At 29.1% G+C, this 16,374-nt stretch overlaps 1 protein-coding gene across 1 annotated transcript in view; it reads left to right on the forward strand.

Moving 5' to 3' along the window:
- The first annotated feature begins 11,534 nt into the window (after nt 1–11,534).
- The window catches only part of LOC142326549 (uncharacterized), a 48,128-nt gene continuing 43,288 nt past the window's right edge, over nt 11,535–16,374 (forward strand). Inside the window, exons 1-2 of the mRNA XM_075369128.1 lie at nt 11,535–11,554; nt 15,898–15,918. The gene's annotated coding sequence lies outside the window, so the exon portion shown is untranslated. The remainder of the gene's footprint in view (nt 11,555–15,897; nt 15,919–16,374) is intronic.

The following is a 16,374-nucleotide window of genomic DNA, read 5'->3' on the forward strand; positions in this document are numbered from 1 at the left end:
GTTTTTAGGCATATAGACATTAACAATTGATATCGGTTTAGGTTTAGATTCTATCCTTATTACAATGATTCTATCACTATACATTTTGAAATACTCTGTTCCCTATCTTCTTGTTCATTACTGAACAAGAAGATAGCTACTCCTATCCTACTCCTGCCTGCCCATTATTTGAAGCCGAGTTGATTATTCTAAAATCACCTGACCAAAAGTCGTTTTCCTCTTCCCACCAAACCTTGCTAGTTCCTACTACATCTACATTTATCCTATCCATTTCCCTCTTTAAATTTTCTAACCTATCAACCTATTTTAGACTTCTAACAATCTACGCTCAGGCTCGTTGAATGTTATTTTTTAATTTTCTGGTGATCCCTTCCTTAGTAGTCCCCACCTGGAGATCCAAACAGGGGACTAGTTTACTAGTTTACCTCCAGAATATTTTACCAAGGAAGGCATCTCAATCTTTGTTATATGAAAATGCAGAGAGCTACATTTTCTTGGAAAAAAGCAGCTGTACTTTTCCATTGCTTTCAGCTGTGCAGTACTCAGAAGATTGAGTGATGTTGATATGGCCATTTAAGTCCTAACAACAACAACTACTGAAAGAGCTGTTGCTCTCTTCCAGGAATCATTCCTTAGTCTGGCTTTCTCAACAGAGACCTCTCCAATATGGTTGCACCTTCGGTCCAACTACTCTGTATCATTGAGTATTCAAGTCCCCTCACCATCGACAAGGTCTCATGATTTATAGAGGTAGTACAATATTATTATTTTTATCAATACATATATATTGATGTAATTATTACATAGGTTAAAATTGTGTAGCTTGATAATATTTCAAGTAATATAACAACAATTAAGTAAACTCACCACACTACTTAAATGAAAAGGTAAATAAATATAAATTAACCATAGTATTATAAAAAGGGCTGTAGTAATAGCCCTTTTTATAATACTGTCCAATTGTAGCAGAAATTCTTAAAAACTTTCTCCTAACTTTTAATGTTTTTATGATTTCTGTTCTTATGATTTTAAACCGAACCCAAATGAAAAGCTATTTTAATTAAAATGAAAATATTTACAAAGATCAATTTAATGCAAGAGAATTTATAATGTACATGTTTACATCACCAACAGCATTCTATATAAATTATGTTTTATAATATACACAACATTAATACTTATAAAAATCAATGCAATGCTATATCATGGATGTTTGATTTGTGAAGGTCATTATACTAGTTTTATTAAAAGAGGAAAAATATTGTTATTGTGAATTATATGACTCGACAAAAAAATTGGCCAAGATATTCAAAAAATGTACATTTAATTTCTCAAACATGGTACCGCAGATATGTTAAATAAATAAATAAACAATTAATGAAATCCGTCTTACCAGCACGTTGATATCAACACAAGATCTTTCGGCTTACTTGAAACCCATCATCAGAAGATAAAATTATTTATTAAAGTTAAAAATTTAAAAACTCACTTGTAAAAGTCATGACTGTATGGTCCTACCAGTATACTGAAGGAATACTGATTCAGAGAACATGGATCGTATAATCGCTAAATTGTGGCGAAGGAAGCGAAGAAGAAATATAATCACCAAATCCTTCTTAAAACAAAAAATGTGTAAATTTATTATACTTCGAAAAAAAACGTGTGCGCACGCACGCACACATTTTCAGATCAATATTACAGTTCTTGTACAATATTACAGTTCCTGTATTTAAGTATGGAAACAAGTTTTATACTGCGCACCTGAAAGATCTTTGGAGGGAGAAAGAGATGGGGTTCCCCCCAGTTTAAAAAAATCTGCATTATGATGGGTTTTTTATTTTTTTCCGCCGTATTGAATCAAACTTAATTTTTTAAATAGAAAGGCTGTCGTTTGATACATGATTTCGGTTTAAAATTTTACAAGAAAAACAGTGGTTAACGCCTTCGTTATCGAGTTTTAAGCATTCAAATTAGGAACGATGGAAAAATCGTGTTAATAATAAAACGCGATGCATGATCAATTTTATTGGATTTTCCATTCATAATGCAGACAGTAGCAAAGCTGTAATATTGGTAATAATTAATAATGAAACGACAAATTATATTAGCTGATATTATTTTCAAAATAAAAATTAACTTCCTCTGCTAATATCAGCTGATATTTGTAAAATTAATCAAATCAGCTGGACTTAATTAAAAAATCTGATGTGGACATCACATGACTTCCTTGTACGCTTATTAAATTACATATACACATTCTTTTTTAAATGAAAAGTACATCAAATTTTAATTTTTTATTTTATTGTTTTTATTTAATTATTATTTGTTGAATACATTTTTTTACAATCGGAGGTTAATAATTATTAATAAATCAATATATTTAAATTGAAAAAAAAAATAGAAAATGAAGTCCGATTCGAACCTAGGTGCCTTCCCCTTATACATCCAAATATTTCATTAATTAAAATTTTATTTGGTTATAACTCTGGAACCAATAAAAATAAGTATTTTTGACTTTTTCTTAATTGCAGTAAGCCCTCAATGGGAGCTTTTCAACGATATATCATAATTGGTGCTTATTTTCATTGGTTCCAGAGTTACAGCTCAATAAAATTTTAATTAATGAAATATCTGGTTCTTACAAAGGGAAGGCACATCGGTTCGAATCAGACTTCATCTCCTTTTTTTTTAATTTAAATATATTGATTTATTAATAATTATTAACCTCCGATTGTAAAAAAAATTACAGTAAATAATAATTCAATATTAACGATAAAAAAAAAATTTAGAAAAAAGAGACTCCGGTTGGGGTTAGGACTCTCGAACCCTGCCACGACGGGACGCATCTAACTGACGCCTAAGACCAATCAACCACAGCAACATACCCGAAATCAGATAATAAATGTTTTATATAAGTTGCGCGGGAGAAAAATGAAATAAATAGTATACTTCGACCATCTTGTGACGTTTTACAAATTTGTGTGAATTAAATTTTTTTGTTGGTCGCCATAAGAAGCTGTTGCTTGCCAGCGGCTGACTAGCGAAATATAGAAAGCCGCAATTCAGGTAAGATTATTCGGTACTTACGTATTAACGCCACCGCAGCTACAGCTTTATTTAAAAATAAAGTAGTCAATCGGATTTCGACTGACTACTTTGTTAAATAAATACTCAAAAATTATTAAATAAACACTCAAAAAAATAAGGTGTTAATTAGTCAAGGTTAGCGAGCGTAGATTAAGTTTGGTTAAATAAATATAAATAACCATTTATTAAAATTAATAAAGAGACTGTTTTGAATCTATGTTAAACTCTATATTGGCCCATTTTCCACCGAAATCCGATTGACTACTTTGTTTTTAAATAAAGCTGTAGCTGCGGTGGCGTTAATACGTAAGTACCGATTATTCTTCGACCGCAGCGTATAACCAGTCCAACGCCGAGCCACGGCTTTTAATCTTTCGCCGGCCACCCAGTGACAACCAACAGCTTGTCAGTAACTGGTAACATGCTGCTTGTCAATTGGTGAGAAGGCTAAGATAAAAATAACGGTTGGCTGAGCCCCGGCTCAGCCACAGATTGGCGAAAAAATATCGAACCCTTGTCAGGGATTAAAACTAACATCGGATGACGTAGAAGCCACTACCCTAATTTTGTATGAACATTTTTCCTTATTTCAAACTGTAGAATCAGTTCCCAAATTATTTGTCCTTCCTCCTGAATCATTCTGTATGCATATATGTGTACATACACACGAATTATTTTACTTTTTTACGCGAAAAATATTCACTGAATAATTTCATCAAGTATTTCATTACAGTTTGGCGTAAATGAATTTGCGCATGAATCAAAACTTAAGGAATCACAATCCTTTTTTGGAGGTCTCGAGTGATACAGCATGTATTTTTAGTCTATTACAAAATAAAGAAATAATTCTATGAATTAATGGAAAGAACAATTGTAATTTCAGTGAAAACGAACTGCTTGTTAAAACAGTTACGTCATTCTATGAAATAACGAAATTATAATATAAAGAGAAGGTAATTACTAAAAACGAATTACGTATTTATTTCTGTGTGCATAGAAATTTAAATTAAGCACCGTTGGACTATACTGTTTTTAAGAGGTTATTTAATTAAGTTATTATCTAATAATACTAAAAAATATTATCTGCATTGACATTTCATTATTTATTCGGTTAAACGGAATACGGGTTTTAAGCACAATGTTCTTAAAAAACCGATAAACTGTATAATTAATTATTAACCTGTTTCCAGTTATTCTATTTGATTCATTTTTTCGGTTCTTTTATTTTACAGAAATTTTTAACCTTGGCTTTCGAAAAGCCCAGAAAAAAATATTCTGGAATGGAACCCCCACTAATTTTAATTACGAACCCCCACTGGAACTAAAGATTGACTAAACCCTGTTTAATCTCTACGTAAACTGAGCCTCAAACACCATCCGGTTTAAAGAAATAGAAACAGTTCTAAAAATATTAAACATTTTCAAGGATTTATGTAAAGACAGAGATAAATGTCGAAAACTGATTTGAAAATCTAAGTTTCCAGTTAAAAAGAAAAATAAGGTTATAAACCTGAATAGATGGACCAAAGAAATTTGATATTTAGAAAAGCGAAAGAAATCAAAACTTTGCAAATGTGATCCTTAGTGAACAGAAGAAAAATAAAAAACCGTATTATTTACGTCGAAATTTAGAGATTTAATCAAATATTTTTTTAAACTTTAAAGTAGTTTTCTTGTATTCCTCTAAGTTACGATATTCTTATCGACTTTCCTTCATGAAACCTTTCCTCCTTGATGTACTTGTCTCATACTGAAAATATCTGACGTGGACACCACATGACTTTCTTGTACGCCTATTAAATTACATATACATATTTGTTTATAATCAGAGGTTAATAATTATTAATAAATCAATATATTTAAATTTAAAAAAAGGTTAAAAAAGGAGATGAATTCGGATTCGAACCGATGTGCCTTCCCCTTGAAAGATCCAAATATTTCATTAATTAAAATTCTATTTGGCTATAACTCTGGAACCGATGAAAATAATTCCCACTTACGATATATCGTTGAAAAGCTCTCAATAAGGGCTTATTACTACAATTAAGAGAACTCCAAAATCCAAAAAAATTTAATTTTGGGCTTTTTTGGTTAGTCGATTGCAATCAAAAGGGAAGGTGCACATCTAGATGTTACAACAGTCCTAAATCCAAAATTTCAACATCCTACTCTAATCATTTTTAAGTTATGCAAGATACGTGCGTGCAACGTCACGCCGAAACTACTCAAAATGGATTCTGGGATGTTGAAAATGGATATTTCCGTTGAAATATGAGAATCGAAATTTTACGCGATCACAATACTTCCTTTTCTTTGTAGGTGCATCTCGACAGTCTTAATTCTCTATGCCTAATAATTTAAAAAATCTTACGTGAGGAATATTTATAACTTTTACATACGATCGATATATACGACTTTCCATTAGATTATATTATATAAATATTTATTTCAGGTGTTTCTAAAACGATATTTATTACATTGGATAAACAGTTTTATATTATAATGTAATGCAAAGAAATTAAACTGTTCATCCTCATGTTTTTAATAAGTTTTAATGGTAAACTCGGTATTTTATTCATCCTTTATTTAGAGTAATAATAATTAATAAATAAATAAAATACAAACACAATCAAAATTACTGTTTATTTTTCAAAATTTATATATTTTTAATACATTTAAAAAATACCGCCAATAAAATAAAAAATCCCTTTCGGCATGCCGGAAGACGGATGTAGATTTTACCGGTGCTAAATAGGGGATAAAAAAGATTTCCACCTTAAAGTTAAGAAAAACTTCAAATTTACTCAATATGACAAGGGTTGCATGTTTAGCATACGACAAGCCCCATCTTCTTACAATCCCAGCAATATTCTGGTCATCCCTTCCGGAAAGGGTTACTCATATCAAAAATTGTTTCAGGCAAAATTTTTTTTGTTTTAGAAACCCCATTTTTTACACTCCCTGGACCAATGGTTGGTGATATCAAAAAGTTTACTTAGATAAGTTTTCCTCCTCTATGAATCATGAGACCTTGCCGTTGGTGAGGGGTCTTAAGTGCTCAGTGATACAGAGTAGCTGGACCGAAGGTGCAACCATATCGGAGAGGTATCTGTTGAGAGCCAGACTAAGGAATGATTCCTGAAAGAGGGCAGCAGCTCTTTCAGTAGTTGTTAGGGGCATGAGTCAGGACGACTTAAATGGCCATATCAACATCACTCAGTCCTCTGAGTACTGCGCAGCCGAAAGCAATGGAATACTGCAGCTGCTTTTTTTTCCAAGAAAATGTGGCTCTCTGCATTTTCATATAGCAATGATGCCTTCCTTAGTAAAATATTCCGGAGGTAAACTAGTCCCCCGTTTGGATCTCCGGGTGGGGACTACTAAGGAAGGGGTCACCAGAAAATTAAAAAATAACATTCAACGAGTCGGAGCGTGAAATGTTAGAAGTTTAAAAAGGGTTGATAGGCTAGAAAATTTAAAAAGGGAAATGGATAGGATAAATGTGGATGTAGTAGGAATTAGTGAGGTTTGGTGGGAAGAGGAAGGCGACTTTTGGTCAGGTGATTTTAGAATAATTAACTCAGCTTCAAATAATGGGCAGGCAGGAGTAGGTTTCATAATGAACAAGAAGATAGGGAAGAGAGTAGAGTATTTCAAAACGCATAGCAATAGAATCATTGTAATAAGGATAAAATCAAAACATAAACCGACAACGATTGTTAACATCTATATGCCTACAAGCGCCCATGATGATGATGAGGTAGAGTGTGTATACAAAGAGATTGATGAAGCAATTAAACATGTAAAAGGAGATGAAAATTTAATAATAGTTGGAGATTGGAATGCAAGCATTGGAAAAGGCAAGGAAGGAAATATAGTGGGTGAATACGGGCTCGGCAAAAGGAATGAAAGAGGGGACAGACTTAGAGTTTTGCACGAAGTATAATTTAGTAATTACCAACACCCAATTTAAAAATCATAATAGAAGAATATTCACTTGGAAAAAGCCAGCCGATACTGCAAGGTATCAGATAGATTATATCATGGTTAAGCAAAGATTTAGAAATCAACTCGTTGACTGCAAAACTTACCCTGGAGCAGACATTGATAGCGACCATAATTTGGTGATAATGAAATGTAGATTAGGGTTTAAAAACATGAAGAAAAGGTGTCAGATGAATCGGTGGAATTTAGAGAAGCTTGCGGAAGAGTAGGTAAAGAAGATTTTTGAGGAGGACATTGCAAGAGGTCTGAAAAAAATTATTAATATTTATCTCAATAAATTAAATTATTATGAACCAAAATAAGAACATTAAGACAACAAATTTGGAATTGAAGGATAAGCTTTTTGAAACAAAGCAGTAGTCATGAATAAATTGTTTGTGGATATATGAAGAAATGTTTGTGTGGGAAATTGGTCTGCAAGATTAAAAGATAAATGGTAGATCCATAACAATCCATAAAAACAAACTGGATTAAAAAAAAACACTGTTTACATTAGTGAAATTTAATAAAAGAAGCATCAACGAAGATCTACTGAAAAGAAGAATGTTAAAAGAAATTTCTCAATTCACCACATGAATATGTCATGTGAAATACCTGTATACTTAATCTATGCTCTGGGAGGAGTATTTTTATGAAGTGGCAAGAAAGACTACAAAAAAGACACAAACATTTGAGAATCAGAATTCTAAAGTCTGGGTTGTAAGATTAAAGGATCTTCTGTGATTATTTTAAGAAATACAGAAGATGTTGAAGGCTTAAACCAAATGCAGTTAAAATTGTACACATATTTATTTTTTAAATATTACAATACTTGTAAATCTTTTCTTTAGATTATTAAATAGACCCATTTGAACAGGTAATGAAAATAAAGACATTTTATTATTTCATCAAAATATATGAAGCATTAAGGAAAAATTTTGATTTGTTTGTAACAAACAAAACTGTTTATAATAGTTAACACTATTTACCTATTTTATTTATAATAATTATTTAACTATTTTATTTATAATAAGGATAATTTACCTAAAATTAAACTGTTATTAGCAATTTGAATTTAGAAAAAGAGTTGTTTTATCCACAACTTTCAAAAATCCTGATCAGGCTTGGCATTTTTTCACATAGTACAAAATTCATTTCTTATCAAAATAGAAAAGGATAACTGCAAATGGGCTTAGTGAAACTGGGTAACTGCAAATGGGCTTAGTCCTGTATATGCGCTAGTAGAATCTTAATGAATAAGCATACTGTAATAAGTTAAAATCTGATATTATTGAACTACAAGTAGTTCAGTTATGTGATTACACATAATTTATTTTTATTGAAGAAATGATTAAAAGTAATTTATTTAATTTTGGTAGATCTGATTGTGTTTTGATAGCAGGAAATATGAATTGTAATTTATAGAAGATATATGATGTATATACACATATTTTTTTAATACTGGACAAGGATATGTAAAACTTATAAAACAATTAACTGAAGTAAAAATAGCACATTGGTGAAGTTCAAAAAGTGTTGTGTTAATTTGTACACAATTGATTGTGGTTTTTACTTATATTAATTGCATATTATGTATACCAATTTGTTTTGCAAAATTTCAATCAGCAATAGAAGAATAGATAATCAGATTAAAATAAATTACATACATTTAAAAAATAATCTTTATTCCAGATTGGGATGAATTTTCTTTATTAAGGATGTTGTACCGTTTCAATATTCATTACTGTAAAACTAATTAAATATTTAATTGTATTGAGGAAACTGAAAAGGGACGAACTAGTCATTTAAGACGTCATTTGCTAATTATTGTAACTCGTACGATCGGTTTTTGTTGATAAATATTGAATTAAAATTGTTTACCGCATTCTACTGGATATTTTTTGAAAACAAAATACGTGTATATTCCGGTGATGTAAGTCGTTGTTTACGTTCCTCTTATGAGACTATTATTTTATGCAAAAGTATAATTTATTTTTAAGTAGAGATATTTATAATACAGCAATTACAAAACCGATTTGTAATATGTTATCAGTCATTCATCCTATCATTCTGATTTGAAAAGTAGGTATTAGTATTTCCGATGAACGTTAAAATTTGATCGATCCAATAATATATTCTAGTTCAAGGGAAGATGTATGATGATACTGTTAATCCTGATTTACAGAGTACGACAAATTTGGACGTCAGATTATAATTTTGCTAGTAATAAAAGGAATAAAGATAGACAAATTTTAGCCAACACAGAAAATCAACGAATAGTAGTGTTACAACTTTTTATTTGTAAGTATATTTCAATTCAAAGTAATTTCTAAGCGAGTTAAATATTTCATATGTTATGCATAGGAAATGAGAATGATAAAATATCATACTTTTAATTGCCCGAGGGAAGGGAACTGTAGCAATGTGATGTGATTTTACAGACTGAATTGGTTTGTATTCAACAGAGTAAAAGAGTATGTTTTGATTTATCATTTAAATTTAATCTTCGAAGGTGATGTTAACAATAAGTTGGAAATTGTGTTCGTGATTGTCACATCTGTTAAGTGCTTCTAGTAAATGTGTTTTAAAAATAAATATTGCGAATTATAATTTGTGTTGTATTTTTAAATTTGTTGTACTTTTAGATGAATTCCCTAATTTTTATCTAATCTAATGAAACATCTTTTTAGTTAGAATAAAACTATTCTTGAATGCTATTTTTGCTCCATCTACTTGTTATAAAGTACTTAATGAATGATTCATAAATTTAGTTATTTCATTTTTTTAACTTTATTTGGAGTACACTGACTATAGGTTTTACATGTTTGATGATCAATAATCAATTAAATTATTATTTCTTGTTATTTGCTCTTTAATAATAAAAAAATAAATAAAAAATAAACAGCTGAAATGGCAAGGGATATTTTTTTATATATGTTTACGTAAATGTTTTTAGGAGGAAGTGTTTGTAAAAGAATAGTAATTATTAGGTGATGGTTATGGTATGGACATTATTATGCATTTTGTATTATCCTTTTTTTAAATATGTAATTTTTATTTTTGAACATTATATAGAATTATTTAATTTCTAAAAGAATTTTAAACCGATTAATTTTACTAATGCCTCCTCGACGTTATCCTAATTTTCAAAAAACTCCTCGTAGTTTTCAAGAAAAATTAGAAATTAATCGAATTAGTTTTTATTCGGAGTAAGTAATTATCATGAAGCTACTATTAGTAATAATTAATTTTTGTATAATATGAGTTATAATACTATTATTTTAGTATTTTCAGATCTGGTAGAAACTGGTAGAAAACATGAAAAAATGAGTAACAAACATGAGTAACTTGTTTGTTACTGAAATAGAATGTTGTTAAAATTCTTAATTAAATTGAAATTGTATAATTAAATTTCAATCAGTACAAGTGTGATAGCAGTGAATAATATATTTATTTGCAAACCCCCTCGTAGAAACTGAACAGGTACATTGATATTAATCAGCATGCAGATTTTATATTACATTTCCATGTATTGGAGACTGAGCAGTAATTGTGAGCAGTAATGAGTTAGATCTATTTTTAATATAATTTTATATGATCTGAACTGTTAAAAATATTTCAACATAGATTTTATTTTTTTTAGTTTTCCATTTCTTTAACAAATTTTTCTATAGGAAAAATTAAAATGATTGTGCTAAACCTTGAGGATGTTCAAACAAACAAACAAAATAGGAAATGAAATAATTTCCATTTTCCCTAAAGCTGTGTTAGCATCTGATCATTCAAGAATATGATGAAAGTCTAATAGATAGTTGAAAAACAAGAATGATATAGTAAGTAGAAGAATGCTCCCAAGAAAATGTTCCTTAATCAGAGAAGGATAGAGAATAAAGCTCTGAAGAGGGGTTAGCATCCAGGAAAATGAAATTAAATAACAATTTGAGATGATTAGCTACTTGGAAGTATATAAATACAGAAAGGAATTAAGATATTGCAGTTGTTTATCTTGGGGTTGATGGGTTATGTACCTTAAAACAGTCAATGTATAATTACCCCTAGAAATAAAGAATGATAAGTTCAGAACAATGGGAACAGAAAGTTTGATTGATAGAGGAAGGAAAGAAGTGATTTTGATATATAAATAGGACGAATAGTTTCTCCAAGAAGATGTTGAACACAAACGCAAGCTAAAGAGTGAGAGATAGTCTTACAGAAAGATGAATGATGATAATGGAAGTGCTGGGAATGAAATGTGACATAGGGGAAACAGTTATGGGGGAGATAATGTATGATCAGAGAGGTGGAAGAGAGCGAATGAATGCCGGACAGTAAACTATATAAATAGATAGTTTATAAGATATTTTTAGAAATTTCAGTTTTAATTTTTATAAGATTTTTTGATTTTTTTTTTTTACATAAACAGTCAGTTTTTATTTATTTTTCCAGGATGTCCTATCCTGCAACTGAGAGATATGATTATAGTGTAAGTCTTTAACAATTATTTTTACTCTTTTAACATTTTTAAGATAATATGTACGTTCCATTGAGATTATCTTGTTTTACTTTTACCTTTTAGAATCTTACAACAAGCTAGTTTTCCAACTAATTTTATTGAATTTTAATAAAAGATACTTAAGATTGACATAAAGCTATTCATCATAGTGCCATAGCAATAAATTAATTAATAGTGATGGTGAAAAAAGGATATCATTAAATTGGCTTAGTAGACATGGTAATTTCTTATTAAACAATTTTTCTTCCATATACTGTATTAAATTTTATTTCTTGTATTAATTTTTGTTGTATATTAATTTGAAAAAGCTTATTATGGAAATATCAGGATTTTGCTCTATAAAATAAAGAAACAATCTGTCAACTGTCTTTATGTGGAGAGTTAGGTTTCATCATTTACATAAAAAAATTCATTGCGATTGAAATAAATTACTAATTCACTGCATGCTTTGTCTTCTCTTTTTCCTGTTTAGCCTCCGGAAATTACCGTTCAGGTATTACTTCAGAGGATGAACGAAGATGATATGTATGAGTGTAAATGAAGTGTAGTCATGTATACAGTCTCAGTTTGACCATTCCTGAGATGTGTGGTTAATTGAAACCCAACCACCAAAGAACACTGGTATCCATGATCTAGTATTCAAATCCATATAAAAGTAATTGCCTTTACTAGGACTTGAACACTAGAACTCTCAAATTCCAAATCAGCTGATTTGGGAAGATGTGTTCACCACTAGACCAAACCCGGTGGGTTTGCATGTTTTATCTGGAAAAATGAAACTGAAGTATTTAATGTCTGAAGTTATAGAATATGACTAAATTAACCATAATGCTAATAAAATGAACTAATAAATAATATAATAATTAAGTTATGATTCTTTGTAAACAAAATTTCCAACAATCTCACAATTACGCAATATTTAGAATGACTAGAGACATTCCATTTTATAATTTTGAGGGTTAGAAAGATAAAATGCAATCTCCCTTAATAATAAATTGGTTCACCCAAATTGCCAAAATTAAGCAGTTTTGGGTGCTTTTTAACTGAATGATTGTAGGATTAAATGAAATAATATAAAATTTTGTCTATCAATAATATTTTTACTATGTCAGTTGAAGCAAACAAAAAGTATTGTTGGTTACCAATCATCAAAATTATTGTTTTTATCATTAATTTAATTGATAAACATATTAGATTTTGACAGGAGTACACTGGCTTAGAAAAAGCAGAAGTTATCAAGTTACAGTAACCTAGTTAATCAGAATTCATTTAGTATTCAAATTTTTAATTTCATTAATATCTTTATTGGAATATTTCAACAAAATTAATGTAACATTTATGATGACTTATTCTCATTCTAGATTAATCTTGGCTCAAGTAGAGCATTCTCAAATGCATTATCCACTCTTTTATGTTGTGTTCTAGCATGCCAAAACAATGACTTTTAATAGGCAAGAAGATAAGTAAAACTTCTAGTTTTACTTATTTTGATTTTTGCAGAGAGGTCATTTACGTTCCCTAATTTGCAGTTCTTCTATGTAATTCTTATTATAATTTTTTTAATTTCTGTTTTTTTGTATTTTCATAATTTATTTTATGAGAGATTGATGTTACATCTGTTTAGATTTAAAATTTTTTGCTTTAATATATATGCAGTGTGGTGCATGCATTAACACTATTTGATCATATGTAGATCATTATTTGTTAAATATTTAAAAATTGTTTTATTTTGTGAGCTGTAGGTGTTTAAAAATTTTGTTTTATTTCTGTATAATAAAATTGCTTGTAAATATTAACCACTTTCAAATAATCAATAAAAAAAAATCAACAATTTATCATATCTTAAGCCCATCGATCGTTAAAAATCAATAATCTATTTACCATTAATAAAACTTAAGTTCAAAAGTTACTTTAATACACTTTATATCTGTAATACATTGTAATATAATAAATATTTCCTCTCCTATCCAAATAAATAGTTAAATGCTGTAATTAATAAACAATAGTAAGAAACCGTCTTTAGACTTAAAATGATACATTGCATATTATTAAGCATTCATTTTCATCTCCATTCATTTAATCACTAATATTTGGATATTAAATTATTATTTTCAAACGTTTATACAACAGACGAATAATATTATAAATTATCTGCATACTTTATATATCCTTCATCCATAATGTGCATTTAATATTTTTTTGCTCATCCCTTTTGTCATCAATATTGTAACCCTGTATGGCTGGCAGAATAGGCATTTCATCATAAACTGGATCATAATTTTTAGAAAACTGCAAGTTTCACAATATAAAGTTGACATTGGGTCAAACTTACACAGAGTACAGTTCCATAATCAAAAAAACTTTTCACATGGTATCCTAAGATAGTGTATAAATTTCTTCACCATTTTGTATTCACTTCTCTAACACTATTTTTCTCAAAAAAATCTAATCGATTGTAAGTGTGAATAAATAATGAGAACAGAAGCGGTGAAATTTAATCACCCTGCAAAATTAATTTTGTTAGCTCAATCTTGCAGCCGTTTAAAATTATTTTGGATTGAGATATTGATATTGACCACTTTGAAGCTTACACGGATAATAGATAATTTTTGAAAGAAGTGATTTTATTTCAAAACTTTATATCAATTCAGATATTAATAAGTTTATCCATACAATATCAATTACACTTGTCCCATTAGGATAGGCCAGGACATCCAAGACCTATAACTGCTTGATCTTACATTTAATGTAAGGAAATCAGATTCTTCCATAATCCCAATAAGATTTCTCCCCCTAACATTCACTGGTCTATAGATTTTCTACTTCCTGTTTAATAAGTTGCTAACAGTAATACAAAAATTGACTTATTCCTACTTACCTTACCAATTTGTTTTTGACAGAAATATTTCCAAATGCTCATAATGTAACAGTCATATCAGGGCACATCTTTACTACCACTGAAATGAGAAATTTTCTAAAAGACAAATTATTTCATGTTTTAGTTGCATGCACATTGTTTCATTAGTACTAAAATTAAATACAGTATATTGCAAAACTCCTCCATATTCTAAGAAGTTATAAAACATGCTTTGTAATCATAAAATCGTATCTACTTTCTGTTTGATAAAGATGCAGAATACACATGAAAAAAATTTTTAATCTTACCAGTGGATGGTGAGGTTGACTGCCGTGATGATCTCTTGTTTTTCTTAACATTCTTCAGAACTCTTGCTGATCGCTTCCTTGCTCCCTCTTCTGATTCTTCACTTGTATACATTCTCCATCTACCTTCAGTATTTCTGTATAATGCAGTTTTCTATCTTCTAAATAAGTTGTTGGGTCCCTCTCAGTTAACTGTTTTGTTTGACTCCTGCTGCTTAACTTATATCTTAATTACCTACTTTCTATTCATCTTTACTTCCTTATTGCTCTCTTCCATAATAAAAATCCTGGTTCCCTCCAATTTATTTGTGTTCCAGAGAATTTTAATGTTTTATATACTCATGAAAATAACATCACAATTTGCCTATATTTTTTATATAATTTAAATTATCCACAGACACATGAATTCACATTTTAACATTTAATACCACTAAATAATATCTTGTAGAATTTTTGATGGCTTAATCATCAGTTTTTTCAATTTCATAGAGGATCAAATTTTTCTGTTTCAGTAATCTCTAGTGATTTTTTTTTTGCTCCACTAGACCAGTCTTTAATTCCTTCAATTCCCTGATACTTTTATTTTGCTTTTTATATATGTTTTGCATAGTTTTTCCTGATACATTGTGAAAAGTTTTTAGATTTTAAAGAAGTGCAGCAGCCTGTTGCTTGTTTCAGTTTGGCTCAACTGAAAGTTTACATTATTAAATTCATGATTAATATATTGGTTTTCTTTGCAAAATATGAACATGGATTAAATATTATAAAACATTTTCCACTAATGTTTTAATGATATTGTTATAGTAGATAGATTGTAACAGGAGGTTACCGATTGCTAAAGCAAGCTTAGTTAGATAATGCGATAAATAAAATATAAGAAGTGTCACAAGTGAAGGGTATAAAGTAAGAATAAAATTGAAATTTATGGCTTCTGATATTACATTTAATAATAAAGTTAAATTACTCTAGGTGCAGTTTATCTTTTGCTGCTGAAATTTATTATATGCTAATGATCGTAACATCACTACCACTTAAAATACAAAGATCCTTATAACTAAGATTTTATTCTGAAATATTTTACTTCATACTTTTGTTATATTTATTTAAAATGAAACTATAGTACTTTTAATTCTATTGTATCTTTTTTTCAGAGTGGAGGACTGGATGCTCCTGTGAGTTAAAATTAATTTTCTTATATTTTTTAATGATAAAAAAAAATTTTAATTAATTCTAAGTAGAATTAAAATGAAGAACTTTTATCTACATTTAGTTTTACTATATCATCTGTTTGTATTGTGTACCCTGTTATCATTTTCTCTTGTGTCATTTTTTGGAAAGAGAAGATTATTTATTCATTATTCTAGAACACTTACTAAATTTTTGTAATAGAATAGTCTTGTATTATGAAATGATTAGCTTTGCTTTTATTATTTGGTAAAATGAAATTAAAAAAGTTTTTTTGATAACATTGGGTATTTTAAATTTTGATCTAACTTCATTTCACTGAAAATAAAAATAAAAAACTTAATAATAGTATCATTTATCAATATGATCCCTTTGCTTTTGAACACTTCTTTCATCATTCCAGTTTCTTTATATCTTCAGAAAAAACCTTTTTAGTTGAGCAA

The sequence above is a fragment of the Lycorma delicatula genome, chromosome 6 (assembly GCF_047948215.1).
Source record: "Lycorma delicatula isolate Av1 chromosome 6, ASM4794821v1, whole genome shotgun sequence".
NCBI classification, from domain to species: Eukaryota; Metazoa; Arthropoda; class Insecta; order Hemiptera; family Fulgoridae; genus Lycorma; species Lycorma delicatula.